We start from the raw sequence: 13,661 nt of genomic DNA, 5'->3' as shown, positions 1-13,661 counted from the left end.
TTTCTAGCAATACATATTGGTCTACTCTGTTTAATATCAGCAGCAAACACAGAAAGATCTCAAAGATTTGAAACCGACTTTCTGAATGCATCAGACTGTGCCTACGATACCTCCCTAGTGGAAAAGATAAATGTTCTGAAGCATAGGTTAGACTCACTTCCCATACCAAGAAGATGCAATCTTCACTCAAGAGGAAGAGGATTTTGTTTGCTTTGTTATTGTTCCAAGTGACATAGTAACACCTACCTGCTGCAGACACTAATTGCGACTGATACGTATCAGGATAAGTAACATTATTCAACAGGATTTGACATAGACCATAAGGAGCACAGTCATTTTGTTAGGAGCTGGGTGATCACTAAAAAATGCATACAATAATTTAGGAGCAGGATTCTTATCTGGCTGTATGTCCTCTCAGCTAACTGTGCTAAAGAACAGTTAGTTGCATGCAGAACTGTGCAGACTGAGGACCTATTACCTCAAAAGCTGAACTTAAATATTTTGCACAATTGTCTTATACTAACCCTGAACATATTTGCCTGTGCAACAGCTTAATAAAATCAAATAACTATGTGTCAGTGGGAGGGGGGCTGTTGTACAGCTACGATGGCTTTTTCTACCTGAAACATAATTTTACTTTATTTTACTAATATTTTACTTATATTTTATTTCAGGTTCTTAATTTCACCCTTTGCCCACCCTCCACCCCCCAGTTTTCTAATTTTCATATCTTTTGAACCAAAAAGCTCAAAGGTTTCCATTTTCTCTAAATTTTTTTGGTTTTTTTATTCAGCTGGAACAAATCCACATATATGATTTCAATTTTTCTTTTTATTTAGATACAGAAACTACCCTGTGTAGCCCTATCCATGGCCCCGAGGGCTCTGAAGAGGGCACAGCCTCATAGGGTGTGAGAAAGCTGGAAGGTGGAAGTGGCTGGTAGCTCTCTCTTGCTGCCTAGACCATGAAGAAACAACCCCAAGGTGTTATTATAGCATGCTGCAGCCATCAGGCTTGTTCTCCCCACAGCAAGGGCAGATGGCCAGATTCATCCTCGTTGCAGTGCTTGGGCAAATTCCCCTTTCTGAGGAAAGAGCATGATGATACATGTTTTCTTCCCTCTCCTGGCAGCCACTGTTATAAATGCCTATGTTTTGCAATGGGCTCTGAATTATCTGCTAAAATTATACATGACATCTCTCTTCTGGCACTGATGTCAGTGTGGCATATGTTTACCATGGGAACCTGAAGAGCTCTCTGAACTTCTACAAGGGGAAAATCAGTTTATTTCACTTTTAATGTCAAACCTCCAGCACTGCAAGTTTTGCAGGTGGCAGCCCGATGAAACAGCTGCTGATTCATCTCCTGCAGGATTGGATGCATCTTCCCAAACCTCACTGGAACCTGATCACCTGGGGCAATCCAAGGAGGAAATCCAAGGAGGATCCAGATCTTCCAAGGCTTTCTTTTTAGTCCCTCACTCAGCCCACTTACTGCCTGAAACTCTCTGGGGAGTGAGGAGGTGAACCTAGATATTCCTGAGCCTCTTCCTCCTGTCACTCCATCTGAGAAAGTGGGGTAATATTGCTAAAAATCTCAAATATATATAAATACTTGGTTGCAACATATTTACCTCATTTGTCATAAGCCCGAATCAGGCTGCAAGGAGGACTTCAGTAGTCTTCACATAGAAACAGCATCCTTTGAATCAAAAACATTTTAAACAACCTTAGATAGTAATTTTGGTATTTTACAGTCATTTCAGTCATCTATTCTACATTATTTTTTGATGTCAACTAGCTGGAAGTAGATAGTCCTGACTGACAGTGATGGTTCCTGAGGGAAACTGGTCCCTCAAGTATTTTGTGCATTGGTCTATGATTCTGTCTGACTTCTGGTACATTCAAAAGAGTTGAATGAATGAGAAAAAAGCTGTTTTGGCCTTTGCTTTTAACCTATTTCCTTGAAACAATAAAATTTTTCAAGGGCAGGGATGGGCCTCTTTGTTCTGTGTTCATGCAGCACCTGTTTTAGAGGTGCTACATAGATGGGATGGCTCCACTTTCTAATGGCTTAATTTACTCTTTGAGTTTATTAAAGTAATCATCTTTCAGTAAATTACACATCTTGATACAGACTATACTGTCCTATTATCATTTAGTACTCTACCCATGCAATAATAACATTTCATCTCATTCAAACAGGACTCTTTCAAACAAAGGGTGCCAGCTTTATAATGCAGAAAGAGAGGGTTAACCACATGATGAGAAAACAAGGTTTAAAGCACCAAAAGATCATTATAGATTATTTTAGGACTACAAGAATTGAAGAACATCATGTTATTAGCAGGTAGAGACATGTTATGCAGTCACTCATGGAGAAACAAAAAATATGTACCTAAATATAGTAAATCATTCCTCGGTAGGTTCCCAGCCTCACAAGCTGTCAAACACCTCCAGCTTCTTCATTTCACAAGTTATATGTATTCCTGTTCCTCAGCAGAACTGACATGTTATGGTCAAAAGCAGGAGGAAAACAGAAGAAAATAGTGCAACAGAAATCTAGGATTCATGCTTTGAAAAATTGGTGAATTTTAGATTTTAAGGACGCAAGATTCTACCTACCATCACCTGAAGAGATCCCACGCATACCACAGGCCTTCTCTGGACTAATTCCTGCTTGGGGTTTAGTCATTGAAGTACAGCTGCTCACAATTGTTTTAAGTCTCCTTTACTATTATTTGCAAATCACTTCAAAGTTTCCAGGAGTCTTCCCCTAGGTAGAAGAAATCCAGACCTACTGCTACATCAGCTTTTCTGCAATGTGTTTGAAGCAGCCTATGTACCTGCAGCAGTGTTCCCAACACAGGCTTATTGGTTTAATAAGCTGGATCATATCTCCTATTTTAATTAAAATCTTCCTAATGATGGACAACTCACAATAATTTTAGGAAATAATTCAGTGATGGCTGAATTACCATCACTGTTAAAAAGATGTCCATCATTTTGTGCTCAAATTTGACTACCTTCAACGTTTAGGCTTCAAATCCCATTAAACATTTACATAGCGAATTGAAAAGCCCACTTTTCAGATAACTGCTCCCTGGATTATATATGTGATCAAATCATACTGCAACCTTCCATGTATAAACAGATGAAGTGTGGAAGGCATAAAATGTGCTCAATATCCACTGATAGCCTGTTTTCAAAAAACCCGAACACAAATCCATCAATACTTCTGCCGAGTCCTGTGCTCCATTGCTTGGTGATTTTCCAAGAATATGTTAACATACCTGCTCCCATATGAGCAGTAACTCCTGTGATGGGAGTGTTTGAAATGTCCTGACAGGAAAGTTTGAACTGGGGCCAAAGGAAGCTTTCACTTCCAAGAGGCTGGGTTTTGTGGGCTCCACTGGTGGATTTAGTCACACACGGTGAGCCGTTCAGACTTGTCACCCATCAGATAATGAAAGCAAAGGAGGAGTTCCAATCAGTGCTGGGGCCAGCCACCAGCATCTGGAGAATCATGTGAACTCCTCTCAAATTTCTGATGAAATTGAAAGCAATGGGTAAGTCCATGGCAAGACTGTTGATTGGAAGCTGATTTCTAAGTTGGACTCCATTTTTGAAGCTACCAGGAAATGCAAATGTGCACGAAGCAAAGCACTGTGATTTGTGTTACGGCCAGCATTTGCATAATAGAGTTACGCATGTCTGTGTGCAGGGGCATATAGCAAGCACAGCTAATAGTCTGTAATTATGCCTTGGAAAATACACACACCAAGGAATTTCCAGAGTCTGACCTGGCAGAAAATGTAATCCCAGGAAATCTGCAGCAGTTTGCTGAGACACTGGAGCTTCATGGCTAAGAATTGGGTTGGTCAGAGAAATCAGACGAAACTCTGCTTTTCACCTGTTTGAACATGTGTGCAATAACCTCTTGGCACAAGTACAAAGTTTAAATTTGGTTTCCTCAGATATGCCTCTATACAACATTGACTATAGCTTTCAAGAACATCTCTGCCACTGAAAAAATCAGTTGTTAAAATATTCCTGGAAAGTAAACATAAAGTGGCACAATCCTTAAACATAAAGGAACTGACTGGGAAAAAATGGACACAGGAACGCTCATCCTTATGCAAAATGTTGAGATGTTCTCAGCTTTTACTCCCATTAGGATGTTTTCTGATTTCTCAAGCTGCCTTCTTGAATTTGACAACATTTTATTTGGGTGTGTTGTGATTTGGATTTTTTTCCTGATCCTTCATTTATGATATTACATCCCAGATACAAGGGAATTTGCTATAATGTAACAGACATTTTATGGCTTCCTCTACTTCCAAGAATGTATATCTGTTTTGAATGATGCTTTTAATGTAGAAATTATAGATATTAACTTATGTCTAGAGTAGGTAAACCCAGCCAGCAGGTCTAGGAAGCAAGAAGCTTGTTCTGCTCTTGGAGATTCAGCAATGTTTCAGCAAATGTTTGTTAATATGGAGAAGGAGGAGACACACACACACAAACCATTCCACAATTAGTGATGTGCATGATGTAGGAGGGAGAGCTCAGCTCTCTGAAGGATGGGGTGTTAGTCAGGGGGCTGGAGACCAATTATTTGATCCAGGGCAGCAGATGTCTTCATTATCTGTGGGCTCCTCCTTTACTGCAACTGGCTCCAAGGCAGCTGTGACTTCTATGTTCCAAAATGATTGATGAGAGAAGACCCCAAATCCCTTTACCCTGTACAAATGGGCTCAAGCAATTTGCAGTGTGCCATCAGCTAATGAGGAGAGAATAATCATTTTGAACCATTAAATGAAAAGATTATGGCCAACTTCCTAATGCCTGAGATTTGAGGAGAAAAAAAAACCAACAGCAATAAATGTAATCATCACTGGTGTACTTCCCTTGTCTTGGAATCATCACATTTGTGTTTCTCAGAAATTGTTTTTCTTTTCCAGGACAGAGAGACTACAAGACATTTTTACAATGCAGTACATTTTATGGACAGACAGATTTTTCCAGATTATCCTCACAAGGACTACCAAGACCTCCTCCTTCTGCAGTTTAATTCTGTCTACTTTTTGTTCTCTACCAGATCTTAAGTATTGCCAAACTTCTGTATGAGTCTGCAGAGTCTTCCTGTCTGATGAAGGCTGAGCTACTGGCATTATTTTCATCCAATTTGCACAGAACAGTGATTGTGGAAATAAGCATCCTTTCATTTAATGAGGTGACATTAGGCCTTTATATATTTAAATGCTATGTGTTTCAAGATAATGAAAGAGAAGTGTATCTTGGTAAACTATCTTGACTTCTTTAGGGATAGGTGGCTGTGACAGATTAATTTGATACAAAGCACAACTTTCATCACAGAATGAACTGCACAAATTTCAGACTTTGGCCTGGCAAAGTTTGAGGAATTTGTTTATTTTCACTTGTAATCTTTATTACATGTCTGAGACAACTAGCACTAGATGCCAGTTCCTTGCTGTGACAGGCACACAGGAATAGTTAAGCATAGCAGGAAGTACGCAGAAATAGATACACAAATACACAGCAAAAAAAAAAAATGGAGCAGCAGTTGTTTACACTGCTAATAACTGTGTTCTGCTTCATGATGTGAGAGGTGACATGTTGCTTCTCGCACTGCTTTTCTCTCATTGTGCAGATAATTGTTTTTACTACGGGTCTTGTGCATCAACGATACCTTTAGCTGAGTAGCATACAAACTAAGTTGCATTTGTTGTTGTTATTGCAGAGTCTATTTTCTATCTACTAGACACCTTTCCTGGAAGCTCAGGTAAGCTGCAGCACGAGAAGGAAATCCCAGAGCAGCGTGCACAGTGCCAGATGAAAATACATTCAGCACACAGCCAGAACACTCAGCACACAGCCAGAAATAGAAGCCATTTGCAAAGAAGGTAGCCCATTGCCTGGAAAGGTTTGTTAGCACATTTCAAGTCGTCCTGAAGCTCTGATTCACCTTCATTAGCTTGTGCCCAGCGGGGAACTCAGCATTGTCGAGCTGCAACGGTGTTACCCATGTAGGGATATAGGTCTACATTGCAGAAAGGTGTGACTTGCTAGACTAGAAACCACACACCATGACAGGCCAAACTCTCAGGTTATATCTCATTCTAATCAAAAGTATGATGGAAGTGTGTGCAGACATATCTAACTGAGCTTTCAACACTTTTATCTGCCTTCAGAGTAAGATCCAACACAGGTTCTGTGAGATTTGGATAGACCTTCTCTCCAGAGTCTCAGGAGCAAGACTTTTCCTGTAAAACTTAGAGTGGGAGGTGTAATATCACTTTACTGGAAAATCTCCAGATGAAATTTGCAGACTCAAAAGATTAAAGATCACAGATAGGCTCATGGATGCAAATATGAACCTCTCAAAAATGTGGTGCTGCTTCTAATAAGTCCAGACTCACCTCCAGTTCAGATGAAAGCATCACCTTAGGATATTTATCCAAATTAAGTTCCAGTGACAGTTACTCAATGTCATAAAAGTTTTGCATTTGTCTTTTATATTAAAAAATGAGCAAATATCCTATTTTGCATATACCTTTTATGTTAGAAAGGATCTTGGAAAAAAACACTGCTAACCATTGCAGCACCAATTCAAGGCCCAACTGAGAGCCTACACACAAATATAGAAGAGCTGTAGCCTTTTGAAAATAAATCACTATGTAAACAGACAAGGCAAACATTGCTGTGGTAGGACAGCATTTGTAAAGATGTGTCCTGCAGGGCCATGTTGAGCAATTCAGGAGCAGAGACAGTAAGACTCTAAGAGCAAAATCCATTGAAGTCAGAGTTTTACCACAGAGCTCAATAAAGTCAGGATTTCAGACCAGATAGACCTCAAAGTGATGGTGTGTCCAGTATTTACTCCACTCTTTCAAAGCTGAGGAGTGAATTTGTTTCATAATTTATTTGTTCTTCATGCTTGAGTCATTGGAGGCACAACAGAAGATATGCCAGGGGGTGACACCAGTAAACCAGTTGGTATATACCAGTGGGTGTAAGTTGAAGCATTTCTGCTGATTTCAACTTTGTTAGCTGCAGCTATAGCTTCCGAGAATTTCAGTCAACAAGTCCATAACACCAGAAACTCAGTGTTCAACACTGTCAACTTAAAACAACAACTCCATCAGCTCCAAGAACATTTAAGAACATTTTATCTTGTTATTTATAGGTGAAGCTTTAGGATTTATTTGAGTAACATTTTCAAGTTCTCTTCTCTGTCAAGAAGGGTAGAAATCATAAAAAAGTCTGGAACAGTACTTAGAAATGTGAGAGTCTTACCTCATGCAGAATTTCGATATCCTGGCCTCAAAGAGAAAGTTGTAGTGTCACAAAGTGGAGAAACGACAACTGCATTGGTGAGGCAGAGGGGTTCAGGAAAGCAGTAACAGCAGTGGAGGCTTCTGCATGGATTAGAAATACTGCAAGGAGATCACAGGTCTTGTTTTGGCACCAGGAGCTATTCAGAAGTTCTCACTATGAAGAATGATGTCCTAAGGCTGAATCAGCTGCCCATGTGAGCAACTGATTTGGACAAACCCTTCTGCACAAATGCCATCCCTAATCCTCGTTCTTGAATTGGATCAAGTCTTCCAAGATAGCTGGAAACAGCTTCACACACTGTTTACAGATTTTTGGCTTGTCCTGACTTCTGAGGTAAACAAGGCTTGTGTGAACTTTTTGGATGCATGTTGTTCAGATTCACCCAAGTCTGATAGCAGCATAAAGCTCTTAATGGAAATAACCTTTTACAAAAGGGCTATATTAAACATGTTTTGAGATGACACGTAGTCTGGAAAGTCACTTTTCTAGCCCACTGGCATCAGAGAGACATGGCATTTATTTCAATTTGTTTCTTAGAGAAGAACTTTATACTGTTCAGTCACCCGTGCAGGTCTGGACCATCTGCAACCACTGTTGTCTCTCCCAGGTCAAACAAAAAGGAGAAAAGTATCATGTCTCAAACAGAAAGGTTCTTCATGGAAATATTTACTTGAATAATTACTCCCAAACATCTCTGGTGTTAGTTTCCATGTTCTTTCACAACTATGCTTCATATTTCTCCCTTGTAACTTCTGTCTTTCAATCACAATCTTCCACGTGTTGCAGTCCACAGAGTGCTGAAAAGTCCACCTGTAGTACACACAAATTTTCCCATAGCGGTTTGACTTCACTTGCAGGGTGAAAGAGAAAAATGAGCATCTCCATGAGCCTTCTGAGATCTATGATACATAGACAGTAAAAAAAGATCATCACATGGTAACAGAAATGGAATATTTGTCTATCCAGAGATCACTGTATTCTACTGTGCAGCAATTTCACTCAGGATCAGGTGCCCCAGGCTATGTGGTTGCTGTGTAAAAAGCAACTCCACTCCTTATGAAAGCATGTAACCCCGTATGACAAATGGGAAATTATTACACAATAATTATATGCCCTTGCTGGTACCTATCATTCCAAAATATGTCTTCTAAGATTGCTATCAGGTGGCTCACACTGTAAGACTTTCTTGGCTTGTGCTCTCCCTTTGAAACTCACAGTGTGATGATTTTCACTGACCCTCTTCCATAGACTGCATTTGAAGGACCTCAAAGCACCTGCAGAGCAGTCTGCAAGCTGACTATGAAGAGAAAGAAAAGATGGCTTTGGAGATCTACCTCCATACCTTCTATTTCCTCTCATATATTGAAATAATAGTCTTTTTTACACTTTCTTACTAAGTCTGTCCTTCAGGACAGAGAAATATCTTCTATTACACTGTGTTTGTAGTACCATTACACTGTGTTTGTAGTACCATTACACTGTGTTTGTAGTACCTAGTACAACAGCATCCTAAACTCATTTGTACATATGGTCCTTACTGTGTTACAGATAAGGAATAGTACCAACCTCACTGCCAATTTGTAGCTGCACCTATTTCTGTCAAAGGGGCTCATCATCACTAGCCGATTAAAATGGGTTGTTGCTACTCATTGGCAATGAAGTTTTTGTGGGAGAAGTGCTGACATGGGGAAAGAAAGTGATTAAATATCATTAGCCATCTTTTATGATATCAGAACAGGCTCCCTCTCTGAGCCAAGTCTACTCCCACTTTCTCATTGATGCACTGGAGGATATTTTCTGAAGGATTCAGCCATATGGCTTTCATTCATTACAACTCTTCCTCCTTGTGTGAGCACTTTCCTTAACAGTCTGATAAATCTAGCCAAGATATGCAGAAGCAACTGGCACAATGTCCTCATGCACAATTTATTTCTAAAATACATGAAAGCATTTTGAATTCTTACAATTTCTTACAAATTTGTTGCTTGTCTAGTTTTAATTGTTGGTTGCTTGTTTTGCTTGTATTTTTTTCAATGAGCTGGGCTTAGTCTGATCTTCCAAAGGTCAAGGAAAATGACATTTAGGGTGTTTGCCATTGTTACATCCCACAGTAATATTAGGGAGATCTTTTAAGAAACATGCAGCTCAAAGGATACAGTTAGGGTTAAGGCCCTGTTGTGCTAAACACCATACCCAAAGAGTAAAATACAGCTCCTATTCTTTGAAACCAACAAAGGAGGACCAAAGGGAAAAAAAAAAATATCACAAGAGAGAAAAGGCTCAGCACAGTAAAGAGCATTTTGTAGTTATACATCAACTCAGATGCATAGTCCAAATCAAATCCGGGTTCTGGACAAACCAGACCCCTCTCAGTTCTCCCCATGTCTCAAGATGGGTCAGCTTTTCTCATAAGGGAAACAACACCGCACTACCTGTAGGTGGCAAAGCAGGGAAGAGCTGGGTTCCAACAAAGTGCTGGACTGACAGTGCTGGGGTTACTGTACTTGCAGGTGGGCTTGTGGGCAGACCACTCTCTTTTTCAGATCTCTGTGTGGATGAAGAACATTGCTTAGCCGTTACACCCGTGCTTCTCATTCTTGGTAGCTAACGACACCTAACACAATTTTTTCCATACATAAGGCACAATGTGCTTGGTGGAAGAGTGAATAGAATAGAATAGAATAGCATAGCATAGCATAGCATAGACTAGACTAGACTAGACTAGACTAGACTAGACTAGAATAGAATGTTGGAACAGACCTTCAAGATCATCGCGTCCAACCTATCATCCAACACCACCTAATCAACTAAACCATGCAACCAAGCACCCTATCAAGCCTCCTTCTGAACATCTCCAGTGATGGTGACTCCACCACCTCCTCGGGCAGCCCTGTGTAGAACTTCCTCCTAACCTTCAGCCTAAACCTCCCCTGGTGCAGCTTGAGACTGTGTCCTCTTGTTCTGGTGCTGGCTGCCTGGGAGAAGAGACCAACCTCTGCCTGTCTACAACCTCCCTTCAGGTAGTTGTAGAGAGCAATTAGGTCACCCCGAGACTCCTCTTCTCCAGGCTAAGCAACCCCAGCTCCCTCAGTCTCTCCTCATAGGGCTTGTATTCCAAGCCCCTCTCCAACTTTGTTGTGTTTAAGAGAGTCACATGTGACCCCTAAGCTCCTATGTGCTTGGTCCCTACATTATTCATCACTTCGAAATTTTTATCGGATGTTACGTTAAAAAAAGCATGACGGTTGGGAGCAATAAAATCTCACCAGGGAGATCAAGTTAGCAGTAAATAAGAAGCCAAGACAGGAGCTGAAGGCAGTGATTAATTTTGGCAATGTAATGAAATGGCACTGAATTAAAAGAGCCTGCAAATACATTCTGGGATTTTTCTCCCAGCCTCCCTGCCTTGTGATTTTGGAGTTTGGCAGAATATTTTCTAAATGCTGAGGTATATCATAGAATTATAAAATCAATATCCTGCCACTGTTAGTGTCCTCTCAGCTGTCATTACCAGATATTGGCATCTAATGAATACTGTGACCACAATCGGACAAATCCTCACTGAAATCAGGTAGGCTTCCATAACCTCACAGGACTAATGGGACAGAGATTGGAGTCAATACACACGACCAATATGATCGAGTATTGTTCCTTCATTGTTCCAGTATTGCAAGCCTATGGTGCGAGTGTAGCATAGTAAAGTAAAGCAAAGAAGAAGAAGGGAAAGGCAGAAGTGCGTAGCAAGGGAACTTCTACAACTTATATAAACTCAGAGAGCCTTGTTGGCATGGCTTCATTGGTTCCCTATGAGTGACCACACATCGCACTATTATAGATTATTGGTCCAACTACTAACAACACACGAGTTTTGTTGATGCAGGTGCATGTCCTGTTGTCCCAAGATAACTTTCTATGTTTATAGCTACCAGTGCCATGTTTTAGTTACATGCTGCAGGCACAGCACTGTTTTGCTACACTGCTAGCTGACTCTGCATTTATGCTGAGCATGGCCTACCACCATGCCAGGCTCTAGGCCTGCACTGTCAGATTGCTCACACTGCTCGTCGCTGGCACTGCCACACAGAACCTCTGCTGATTTGCTTTAGCTGGTAATCTGATACCATGACTTCACTCCAAATCACCAAAAAGAAAGGTACTAAATGTGTCTGCCCCTTCCAAACAGTTCCCTTCTCCAGTTAGCTTCACGTTGTGACGTGATGTGATGCTGATTTTCTCATGTGCAGCAAGTGGCTTTCATAGAATCTAAATGAATGTTTCCGCATTACCTGCTTCAAGCACTAAGTTGCATGAAAGATCAAAACCATGTTAAGCTTTAAAAAAAACCCCACATTTTTCTTGTATAAAGTAAGAATCTGCTCTTACATGAGGTTAGGGTGCGTAAGGACACCAAAATTAAAGCTAGAACAGCATAATTAATCTTTCACTGCACCCCATGCGGTACCAGGCAGCACTATTTTATTTTTTACATTTTTAAGCAAGCCAGAACTCTAATAATAGATGCTCCAAGAAGTGCTGGAATGTGAACTCCTTGTATAACCTCTACCTTCATGCCCTGTCTTCAAGATTTCTTCCAGCTCAACCATGATGCCTCTAAAACCCTTTGTACCACTAGGCAAGGTGATTGACTTATTACTCCTATGAATTGTATACATGGGTTAGCATATGTGAAAACATGCCCTTGCCACTATTAATTCATCTGCCCTCAACATTCCACTCCTATTTCATCCACTCACTTTTCAGATTAAAAGTGCTTTGGGGGAAGGGAAAAGATTATCTCTCAGAGGCAGATTGATGGGGAAAGGAGCCAAAGGATGCTGCAGCCACCCTAAACTGCCTGGGGGGAAGGATCTTGTCTATTCTAGCCTAGCTGAAAACTACTCCCACCCTCCCAGTCTAACCCTTCTGTCTTAAATGTCTGTATGGCCTATTCTAACAATGAATACCTGGCATCAGAATGTTAACACTTATAATTACTTTCTTTGTTTAATTAATTTTTTTAAGAGTATTTAGTAGCCAGAAATAATTATAATGATGGTCCTGAAAATATTTACAGTTCTGGATATAGCTTAAACAGCCACAATGGATTTTTCACAACACTTCTTTAGTAAACCAAAGACCTGTGAGACTGTTATGGCCCTTGAGCAAGCAGACATCATCCTGGATTTGTATTTTTGTTTCTCTACATATTGTTAAGAGCTGTCCCTTGCAATAGCAAGGGGATGCAAAGACTGCAGCAGTAATGATGATGCTTTTCAGTAGAATAGTGTCACCGCTGGAAGAAAAACACATTTAAAGCTTCTGGAAGATCCCTCATTACAAGTAGCCATGTTTCTTCAGGATGCATCCTGGGCATTTAGGTTTGAATCTTTCATCAACAGAGCTGCATCGTAACATCTGGGACCCTCCTCACAAGCAGTCTTCAGAAGGATCATGCATTGTCATACAGTCAGGAAAAGTGCTCACAGTGCATTACAACAGTCAGACCAGATCAGACCAGGCACATCTTGACCAGCACCAAAGATGCTTCAAAACCTAATCCACACCCTGAAAACATACTCTCCTTATATACCTTGGTCTCCCTGCAAGCATTTTGGTGCACAAAAAAATCATTCAAACTGTCTTGGGTAGAGTCAACATGGCACAGGAATGCTGTAAAATGTATGACACAAAACTCCAATAACACTTCTTATCTCTTAATCAAACTTGAAACTCAGACATGATTTGTCAACAGTTACAATAAAATCCTCTCAGATTTTGAAAGCATTTACATTTACTACCTACTGTCAGTTCTTTTTGTGCTGGAATTTCTATAGGCTTGGAATTTCTTCACTTGAGTGAAATCTAGAGCTTTTGATTCCATCTGGCACCACAGAAAATTAGTATTCAAGTTAAATAAGCCCCCCAAGGTGCAAATTCAAAATCAAGCTAGCATGGCATAATAAGTTTCCAAGTGTCAGCTGAACCACAGTAACTGCCCACATACTCAATCACAGCCTTGGGGAAAGGTGCAGCAACTTATTAAAACAGAAGAATGCAAACTGCATAGTCTGAGCCCACAGTAAACCTTCAGAGGGAAACAACAGTGTGAGGCAAGTATCAACACAAACCCTGGAATGATTAGCCAATGGAGGTCCCCTCCAATCTTATTCAATATTATTATTTTTCCCAGAAAAGTACTATATAAGAGTGGGTTGAAAGACAGGTCATGGAACCACAAGCATTTTGTTTTTACCATCAGTATTATGGTTGCCTACATCTGTAGGTTCTACTGTCTATGCT

At 40.4% G+C, this 13,661-nt stretch overlaps 2 long non-coding RNA genes across 3 annotated transcripts in view; both read right to left on the bottom strand.

Annotated features, from left to right (window-relative positions):
• Window positions 1-3,359, bottom strand: part of LOC137449689 (uncharacterized) — a 32,663-nt gene extending 29,304 nt beyond the window's left edge. For both annotated transcript variants that reach the window (XR_010989452.1, XR_010989451.1), the window contains exons 1-3: window positions 3,293-3,359; window positions 2,625-2,775; window positions 1,634-1,701 (exon numbers count right to left, since the gene is read on the bottom strand). This is a non-coding gene — a long non-coding RNA (uncharacterized lncRNA). The remainder of the gene's footprint in view (window positions 1-1,633; window positions 1,702-2,624; window positions 2,776-3,292) is intronic.
• LOC137449691 (uncharacterized) overlaps window positions 1-7,577 on the bottom strand; it is a 121,464-nt gene extending 113,887 nt beyond the window's left edge. Inside the window, exon 1 of the long non-coding RNA XR_010989454.1 lies at window positions 7,320-7,577. This is a non-coding gene — a long non-coding RNA (uncharacterized lncRNA). The remainder of the gene's footprint in view (window positions 1-7,319) is intronic.
• Between the last annotated feature and the right edge of the window lie 6,084 nt (window positions 7,578-13,661).

The sequence above is a fragment of the Melanerpes formicivorus genome, unplaced genomic scaffold (assembly GCF_026170545.1).
Source record: "Melanerpes formicivorus ecotype bairdi unplaced genomic scaffold, bMelFor1.0.p_v2 SCAF_32, whole genome shotgun sequence".
NCBI lineage: Eukaryota > Metazoa > Chordata > Aves > Piciformes > Picidae > Melanerpes > Melanerpes formicivorus.
The sequence above is the reverse complement of the archived record's forward strand: the minus strand, read 5'-3'. Positions and strand labels throughout refer to the sequence as shown.